Consider the following 10,693-nt stretch of genomic DNA (forward strand, 5'->3'; position numbering starts at 1 on the left):
TTTTTTTTTTTTCAATAATAAGTGCTTATTTTTCTAAAGTCACAAAGAAAAAGACTGAGTATAATTAAGGAGTTAAGCACATAGAAGTGGATGAAATATCCCCACATCTTAGAAAAAAAAAAATTGCTCAAACAGGAAAGAAAAAACAAGAGAAATCAATCCAAATGAACATCATTAAAAACATTGGCAGAAGAGGATAAAAACATCACCTTTTCATTATCAAAACCCACCATGTGAAAGTTTACTTGCTTGCTCTTGCACTGGGGTCATCACTGCAGGGTTTTCTTGGGCTCGTTTGTCTGCATTTCAAGGACAAGTTATGGTAGATGTGCACTAATAATTACTGAGCCCTTACTGTGTGCCAGGTACTTCATATATACGAGCATTTCTGCTATAACACAAAATAACACTTTCCAGAACATTTTGCAGTCTGCAAAACTAAGTATTAAAAAATAATGGGAATAGTGGGAAAAATAGGGCCAATGTAGACCATTCAAATCCCATGCAACTCTGATTAACCAAAACAATCACTGCTACCTAGGGAGATCATTTGGACCACCTTGGCAGCAGCTGAGTGGCTCGACGCTGCCAAGGGGGTATTAAAATACACAAAAGCAACAGAGATGAAAAGCTGGTAACTCTTTAATTAGACAGGCACTGGCAGGGGCTGAGTTAGGGCAATGGAAATGGAGCTCCAAATTGCTGGGGCTGTTGTTAACGTGGGCACAGGAAACAGAACAGTCTCCCACAGGATGAAAGCTCATGGGGCTGGGACTGTGACTATCTGAGGAGGTACAGATGGCTGCAGGTGGTCATTTTAAAGTTTCCTGGAATATAACAAGAAAGCTCTTGATGCCAGTGCAGTGGCCAAACCCTGAGCCTTTTCTTTCCCGTGGAAGGTTCTACTTTTAATGTTTCCTCTTCTTAGGAAACACGACCTATGACATTTTCATATTATATTGATGCCATTCCTCATGACCAGTCATTGCTGGGCTAATTTGGACTATAGACACACACACATGCAGCAGAACATGTATCATCTATTGAATTCTCACCATTGTAAGAGGCAAGAGGAGGGGTACTCACGTTAGCTTGCATCAGAATTCCCCAGAGGGCTTGTTAAAGCAGATCCTTCCTTCCACACCTAGGGGTTCTCATCCAGTAGGTCTGGGGTGGAGATCAAGACTTTCCATTTCTAAGAACTTCCTACATGGCTCAGTGGTGGCCAAGGGACTTCATTTTGAAAACTACACTCTTGGAGAAAACCCTTAAATGGCAAGATTGTTGACTTGCTCAAGATTGCGGGAGGAATGGACCCACACAGGCCTAAACCTTGTGTCTAATGAGTCTACTATGCATGAGAAATTGACCTTGTATGATCTATAATGCTGAGGAATGTGCTGGGGCTGGTTTCAGCAGTTACTTGCACCCAGTGAGCAGGAAGGCATGCAGCTCAGGCAGCAGGAGGTCTGGGTTTGTGGTCAGCAGCAGCTATTCTCTGGGGCTCTGACACAGACCATACCTCTGCTTGGGGGCAGGCTGTGTAGTGTTCTGTTTTGTAAGACATCTCCCTACAGTTGTATCACTTGTTATATAAGAAGTTACACCTACTGTGTGTCTGTTAGCGTCCCACCACCTACCTTTAACCTTCCCACTGAGGCAGCATCAGGCCCACAGTCCCAGCTTTCCAACATTAGGTCTCCTCTGCTCTGGTCTCAATGTTTGTGTCATATCTTGAAACCCTAACCCCAAGGTGATGATATCAGGAGGTGGGCCCTTTGGGGACATGACTAGGCCATGAGAATGGAGCTCTCCCAGATGGGATTAGTGCCCTTATAAAACAGTCCCAAGGAAGTTTGTTCACCTTTTCTATCATGTTAGGACACTGCTGGAAGGAGTCATCTGTGAGTCAGAAAGTATATCTTATTATACACTGAATCTGCCAGTCCCTTGATCTTAGACTTCCTAGCCTTCAGAACTGTGGGGAAAAAAAAAGTTTGTGCTTTATAAGTTATCTTGTTTATGATATTTTGTTATAGCAGCTTGTGTGGACTGAGACATCTCCCAACTGACTGCAGTGCTCCCTACAGGCTTTTGTGAGAGGTGCCATGGTGGGAGTTCAACTATGACTTGCTTATGCCCCTGTTTCATGGGGATTGCTTCAGGGAGATGTGAGACGTAGTTATTAAAGTTGTGGCTGAATAGAAGGTACAAGTTTGAGAGTTATTCTGTATGAATATTAGAACCCTCAGTAATTGACTTCATCTGCGTTGTTTTTCAGGGTTTAAAACTTGTGGGGCAAGGGAGACATGGTATGATCATAGAAGCAAGAAGATTGTCCATTTCCTCATGAAAAGCTGACTGTTTCAAAGAGTCGCAGTTTATCACTACCTTAGGGTGGTGAGATTGTAGACTGACTTAAGAATGAAAGAAACTTGTGGACTGTGACTAAATACTTCTAAGTATTTCAGGTGTTCCCTACTCAGAGAGCCTGACATAACAGAAAGAGGATTCCAGTCAGGCAAAGCGTGATTGGAGTCCAAGTTCTGTCACAGATTGTGTGACAAAGGGAAAGTTATTTGCGTAGTTTGAACCCCTGTTTCCTCTTCCATAAAGTGGGATCATAATACCTCACCAGGTTATCAAGAGGATGTAATGGCTACCAGCATGCAAGTATGTTTCCGATACCCAAGTGGCCCTAGAGTTTAGAAGAGCTGTCTCTTTGGTGTCCCTGAGTGATCACAACGAACTCAAGAAGGCTCCTCTAGAATGTGTTGTGCTTCAAAAGATCCAGAAACCTAAGACCTGGATCATCTTTAAAAAGATGGTATCATCTTAAAAAGTCAGAAGGGGAAACCCCTGTCCCAGAGTTTCCAAGCTGGGACAAAGCATCAGGAAGTTAGCAGTTTTCCCTAACTTCTCACTAAAGACGGGGGAGAGGAAGTTAGAGAAAACTTACAGCACTGAAAAATGACTAACTACAAAATTCCATAATTATGAAGGAACTGACAATTCTAAGACAGATGGAGAGGACTAAGAATAACCATGTAGCTTTTGACTTACGTCATTCCTTCTCTTTGCCTCCCTGAATTCTGAGACCCAGAGCCAATATCAAACAGAAAACTTTCCAGTTCTGTGAGGGAAGTGGAGTGCCTCTGGTGTTTCTCCCACCACCAGCTGCCCCTCTTCCCCTTGACCCTGCGAGGCTACCATTTTGTTTTGTTAGGTCACTCTGAAAAGAAGCCACCAGGAAACAGGGGGGGGGGGGGCTGGTTTTGGTCCCAGACCTACGAGTATGGTGGATGTATATATCTTAAGGTGATACAAAGGGTCACACCCTTGAATAATCCCCTCCCCTTTAGTGTACATAGAAACTGTAACTGATTGTATTATCTAAGACTCCATCCTTGTGGACTTGAATGAGAGTTTCTCTTGTTGGCCTTGAAGAAATAAACTGCCGTATTGTGAGTGGACCTGAGAGAGGGCCATATACAAGGAATTGAGGGGCCTCTAGATGCTGAGAGGAGCCTCTGCCAAGAAAGCAGTAAACTCAGTTCTATAATTGCAAGAAACTAAATTCTACCAACAACCCCATAAGCTGAAGAAAGAGCCCAACAGACTCTTTGACAGTAGCCTGTGAGGAATCAGCTTAGCCATTCCCAGACTTCTGAGCTATGAAAACTGTTCGAAAAGAAAGGTGTATTGTTTTAAGTTGCTAAGTTTGTGATAATTTGTTATGCAGCAAAATAACATGAAGACAGTAAGTTATAATCTCCGTGATGTGAGTCTTGCAGTAGGGAATAAAAAAGAACTGTGTGTGCAGGGTGTCCTGGGAATTGTAATGATGAAATGGGTTTTCTGAAACCAGAAACCAGATAGTGGAGGTCAGAAGAAAGTGTCACCTTAAGAAGACAGGAGCAGAGTCTATGGGAAGTAGAACCTTACCTGAGAGCTACAGATATGCAAACCTGTCCTGCAACTATAAATCTGATAAGGAGATTCCAACATCCCTGCAGGTGACCAAACAGAGGGGAGAGGGGAGGGGAGGGCCCAAGGAAGTCAACATTGCATAAGCTTATCAAGAAACCGGAACAATGTGAAGAAACTTACAAAATCTTAATGAGAGACTAAAAAAAAGGCTTCCCATGGAAAATACTGAATTCTTTTTCTGCAGATTAACAAACTTAATAATTCAATAAAAATCTTAATGGATGCTTATTTGGAATTTGACAAAATAATTCTGAATGCTTGAAAAGAGTGATATAAGAATAATTAATATATTTTTGAAAAAGAACAGTAATGAGAGCCTTTGTCTTATCAGCAAATGAAACATATCTTAAACCTATAATGATTGTAATTATATAGTAGTAGCTCTGGAATAGTCAGGCAGACAAATAGAACAGAACAGTAGATGTGCAGAACATACCCAAGGCTATGTATATGTGTCCCCTTGCATATTTGTTTTATTTTGGTATATGAAAAAGATTTTATTTCCAATCAGTACGAAAAAACTAGATCATTTATAAATGGTTTTAAGAAAAGTGACCATCCAACTGAAAACAAACATTTATAACACTATCTCGTACATGCCACAAATAGAGAATTCTGATTAATATTTACTTATTAAAGCTAAGAATGTGCAGGTGAAATAATTTTGGAAGAATAAGTTTGATGCCTGGGGGTAGAAAATCTACTTTCAAGGGTTAGCTTTCCATTGCTGTGACTAAATGCCTGAGAAAAATCAACTTAAAGAAGGAAAGATTTATTTTGTCTCACTGTTTCAGAGGTTTTTAGTTCATGTTTTTTTGTCCCTATCACCTTGGACCTGTAGCAAGGTGGCAGAATATCATGGTATGGAGTATGTAGTGGAGCAAAGCTGCTCACTTCCTGGTGACCAAGAAGCAGAGAGACGAAGAGGGTGGGACAGATCCCAATTTCCCCTTCAAGAACATACCCCCGCTTCCTTCCAGTAGGTCCCACCTCCTAAAGTTTGTACTCCCTCCCCATAGTGCCACAGGCCGGCAACCAAGCCTTCAACACATGATCTTTGGGAGGCATTTGAGATCCAAACTGCAAGAATAAGTAAGATACCAAAGTCAAGATTCGTAAGGAGAGGATTGTCACAGTTGATTGCACGAACAATGCAAACTTCTGTATAGTACACAATTCCATGCGCACACACACAAACCAACTTGAAAGACAAATAGACAAAAAATATGTAACATAAATGCCAGGTGTTGTCAATCTTTGAGCTTTTACAAATCAATTTAAAAAGATCAGCAATGCTTTAAAAAAAAATGAGCCAAGGCTATAGAGAGGCAGCCACAAAATACACCACCTCATGATTTGTTTTGTTTTAATCCATGTACTTTTTTTTTTCTTTTGATTCCAGAAATTGTGATTTTTTTTCAGGCTTCCAGGAACAGCAAAGTTGGGGGCACTGCCCTGCTGGCCGGCCTCACAGTATTTTTCCAGAGATGTGTAGTACTAATCATCTATCTGTCAAGGTTCATTTTCTTCCACGTTCCCCAGGAATTTCCAGTAAATGATCAGACCTATTAAATGATAACACTAAATGGAGATTTTATATCCCTCCATTCTTTCATCCTAAAGAATGCATTGATTACTGAAGGCTTTGTTATTAGAAGAATTATATGTCAAAATGGATATGGCTTTATCTTTTTATGATCATGAGAGCAATTCATGCTTCTTGTAAAAGCATTCATGTTGTTTGGAAAGATATAAAGAGTAGAGCAGAAATACCCTATCTCACTGTCCAAATATAACTTTTATTTTCACTGTGTGTGTGCACACACTAATGCACATAGACTTTGTGTGAGCACATGTGTTAATTTACATTGTTACAAAAAAATGTGATCATACTTTTCCCAGATCAACCATATATCACAAATATCTTTCCACATTACTAAATGTGGATCTACCTATCATTTGAAATGGATGCCTATTATTTTTCAAAATGAGTGTGCTATGATTAGTTTAACCAGTCTCCTACTGATAAAATTTAGGATTTTTAAAAACCATTATAAAGAGCTTTGTAATTGATTCCTTATGCATATTTTTGGCCATGTGTCTGGTTATTTCCTAAGAACAAGTTCCTAGAACAGAGATGATTAGTCAGTTGTCCTAAGGGAAAAGAGCCAGATGAGCTGAGCTGATGCAATAACAAGCTGCAATATTTGGGTAAGAGAAGAGATACTGAGCTTATCACAGTCACTGTCACTTGAACATGTGCCCAGCCCAGCCCTAGGGGCACATGTCGGGTACTGGGGACAGAGAAGGCAAAGCAGCACTGCTCTCAGATCCTTTTGACAATGAGTGCTGTCCTTGCTCTGCTCCAGGTCACTAGGCAGAATGGTGGCAATTCAGAGCAGGCACAGTCCCAGTGGGCTGGAACTTGTTTGTGTGCTTATGTGAGAACTCCACAGGGACTCCCAGAAGCACAGAGCAGGGGAATTTTCAGGGGGCTGGTAGAGACATGTGCCAGTGAAGTTTGAGTCATTACTTTTGCATGATCCTATCTATATCCAGTGGCAGGTGAGACATGGAGAAATTTGGGCTGTATTGTAATTACATGTGGGTAAAAATGAACACCGCATGTGTAATGCCTCGAAAGTACTAATTATCTACTCTATTTTTAAGTGCATACACAAGCCTTGCCCTTTCTGTCATTTTGTAGTGGAAGGATTGCACTTGGGGTCATTTTACGGTCTAGGGACAGCACCATCATTCTCACCTGCTGTTCACTCATAGCCAAGGTAATGCTCTTGGATTCTCCTGAGAGCCACTTGCCGACTCAGCCATATATGATTTAAATTCTTTTACCTCTTTATTTAAAATTGGCTATGCAACTGGTTATCTCAAATGAAGCCTTTAAGTGATTGATAATTATACAGAGATTATGTCTTTCATCTTTATTCCCACTTCTTAGCACAGTACTTTCCCACAGTTCAAATAAACTAGTGATGGAACAACAAAAAGCAACTAAAAGCACAAAGGAGATGAGGAGTATGGTGGGCACCGTTTATATCACCCAATGCCCATCCTGACCTGCTTACTCCTCCTCCCCAGCAAAAGAAGTCCAGTGTATTCAGGAGCTAGGTAGAGACCCATTGATTGCCAGTCCCCTTCCTAGACTGAAAATATAAGTCCTGGTTAGTTCAAACCCGTCAGGATAATCTCACTTTGCTTGGTGTTTTGATCAGCTTTGCCTTGTTGGGACTAAACTACTTGACAAGAACAACTTAGAGGAGAGGAATTTCATTTAGGGCTTCAGTTTTAGGGGTCCCAGTCCATAGACAGCTGGCTTCATTATTCTGGACCCAAGATGAGGCAGTGCATCATGAGGTAAGGGCTCAGCAGAGGAAACTGGCTCAGCTCATGGTGGGATAAAGAAGCAGAGAGAGGGAGGAAAGGGCAACCAGGAAGATGCACCTTCCAAGGCACAGCCCCAGTAACCCACCTCCTCCAGCCACGTGCCACCTGCCTACAGTAACCACTGCCAGTCTCTTCAAACTAGGATGGATTGATTAGGTTACAACTCTCAATCTAATTGTTTTACCTTTGAACATTCCTTTTGTATTGGTGCATTATAGTTGTATGTAATGATGTGGTTTGTTGTCACATATTTTTACTTGCACACAATATAACAACATAATTTGGCCAATAACACTCCCCAACACTTCCCCCTCCCTCCACTTTTCCCACCCTCTGATCCTTTTCCCCTATTGATTTCCCTTTGATTTTCATGAGATTCCCCCCAACCTTTCTTTTCCCTTTTTCTCTGTAGCGTCCACATATGAGAGAAAATGTATGACCTTGACCTTCTGAGTTTGGCTTATTTTGCTTAAAGTAATGATCTCAAGTTTCATCCAAATGACATAATTTCATTTTTCTTTATGGCTGAATAAAACTCCATTGTGTATATATACCACATTTTCTTTATCCATTCACCAGTTGATGGACACCTAGGCTGATTCCAGAGTTTGGCTATTATAAATTGTACTGCTATAATCATGGCTATTTATGTGTCACTATAGTGTGATGACTTTACTTGTTTTAGGACAAATACCAAAGAGTAGTATAGCTGAGTCAAGTGGTGGTTCCATGCTTAGTTTTTTTGAGGAACCTCCTGTTAGGGTTTATATTGGATGTCCCCAAAAGCTCATGTGTGAGGGAGGCAGTGTAAGAAAGTTTAGAGGTGAAGTGATTGGGTTATGAGAGCCTTAACCTAATCAGAGCATTAATGCCCTGATAGGAATTAACTGTGTGGTAACTGAAGGCAGGCAGGGTATGGCTAGAGGAGGTGGGTCACTGAGGACATGACTTTGAGATATGTTTTGTTCCTGTGAGTGGAGTAGTGTATCCTCTCTCTGCTTACTGGTGGCCATGTCCCAAGTCATTTTCCTCGACCATACTCTTTCACCATGATGTTCTGCCACACCTTGGGCTCAGAGTAACAGTGTCAGCCATTTATGAACTGAGACCTTTGAAATCTTGAGCCCTCAAATCAACTTTTTCTCCTCTAAAATTGTTCTCATTGGGTCTTTTGCTCAAAGCAGTGAGAAAACTGACTAAAACACCTTCATACTGATTTCCACAGTGGTTGTACTAATTTACAATCTCACCAACAGTATAAAATGTTCCTTTTTCTCTACAACCTCTCCAGCATTTATTAATATGTGTATTCTTAATGACTGCCATTCTGACTGGTGTGAAATAAAATCTCAATGTAGTTTTGATTTGCATTTCCCTAGTTGTTAATAATGTTGAATATTTTTTTTTCATATATTTGTTGGCCATTTGTATTTTTTCTTTGAGAAATGCCTATTTAATTCATTTACCATTTATGAACTGGGTTATTTGTTTTTTTGAGTTCTTCATATATTCTAGATATTAATCCTCTGTCAAAAGATTCGCTAGAAAAGATTTTCTCTCATTCTGTAGGTTTACATTCTTAATTGTCTTATTTGCTATGTAAAAGATTTTTAATTTGATGCCATCGCATTTATTAACTCTTGGCATTATTTCCTGAGCTTTAGGGGTCATACTGAGAAAGTCGTTGCCTGTGCCTATGCATGAGTGTTAACCCTATATTTTCTTCTAGTAGGTGTGTAGTTTCTGGTCAAATTCCTAAAGCTTTGATTCATTTTTTAAAAAATATTTTTTTGTAGTTATTGATGGACCTTTATTTTATGTATTTACATGTTGTGCTGAGAATTGATCCCAGTGCCTCACATGTTCATGGATAGGCAGAGTTAATATTAAAATGGCCATACTACCAAATGCTAGCATTTGCTAGGCAAATGCTCTACCACTAAGCTACAGCCCTAGCCCAAGTCTTTGATTCATTTTGAGTTGATTTTTTGCAGGTAAGAGGGAAGGGTTTGGTATCACTCTTCTACATAGGGATAAGCAGTTTTCCCGGCACCGTTTGTTAAAAAGGCTCCCTGTTTTGCAAAGTATATTTTGGGCACATTTGTCAAGGATCAAATGACTGTATCTGGGTGGGTTTGTCTCTGTGTCTTCTATTCTGTATCACTGTCTCTGAGTCTGTTTTAATGCCAGTGCCATGCAGTTTTTGTTACTATAGTTCTGTAGCACAATTTGAAGCCAGGTATTATGATACCTCCAGCATTGCTCTTTAGGCTAAAGATTGCTTTGGTTATTCTTGGTCTTTTATTCTTCCAAATAAATTTTAGGACTGCTTTTTCTAGTTCTATACCAATGCTATTGGTATTTTGATAGGAATTGCATTGAATCTGAATATTGCATTTGGTAGTATGGCCATTTTAATATTAACTCTGCCTATCCATGAACATGAGAGGTCTTTGTATCTTCTGAGGATTTCTTTATTTCTTTCTTCAGTGTTCTATAGTTTTCATAATAGAGGTCTTTCATCTCCTTGGTTAGATTTCTTCTGAGGTATTTTACTTTATTTTTGAGGCTACTGTGAATGGATTAATTTTCATGATTTCTTTCTCAGTGGATTCATTATTGGTATATAGGAAAGCTATTGATTTGTATGTTAATTTTGTAACCTGATACTTTGCTGAATTTGTTTATTAGCTCTCGCAGTCTTTTGGTGGAGTTTTTTGTTTTGTTTTGTTTTGTTTTTATCTTATAAGTATAGGATTACATCATTTGCAAACAGTGAGAATTAAGTTCTTCCCCTCTATTTTTATACCTTTGACTTCTCTATCTTGTCTAATTGCTCTGGCTACAATTTCTAGCACTATATTTAATGGAAGTGGTGAGAGAGGACATCTTTATCTCATTCTGTATTTTAAAGAAAAAGCTTTAAGTTTTTATCCATTTACCATGAGGTTGATTTTGGGTTTTTCACATATAGTGTTTGTAATATTGCGGTTAGTTAGTTCTATTCCTAGTTTCTTCAGCATTTTTACTATGAATATATGCTGAATTTTGTCAAAGGCCGGCTCTGCATCTATTGAAATGAATAAGTGATTTTTGTCCTAAATTCTGTTTATGTAGTGAATTATATTTATTGATGTGTGTATGCTAAATCATCCTTGCATCTCTGGGATAAAAGCAACCTGGTTATGATGTATAATCCTCTTAAAATGTTATTTAACATGATTTGTTAATATTTTATTAAGAATTTTTGCATCTAAGTTCAGTAGGGATATTGGTCTATAGTTTTCTTTCCTTGATG

This window comes from Marmota marmota, unplaced genomic scaffold, assembly GCF_001458135.2.
Source record: "Marmota marmota marmota unplaced genomic scaffold, marMar, whole genome shotgun sequence".
NCBI classification, from domain to species: Eukaryota; Metazoa; Chordata; class Mammalia; order Rodentia; family Sciuridae; genus Marmota; species Marmota marmota.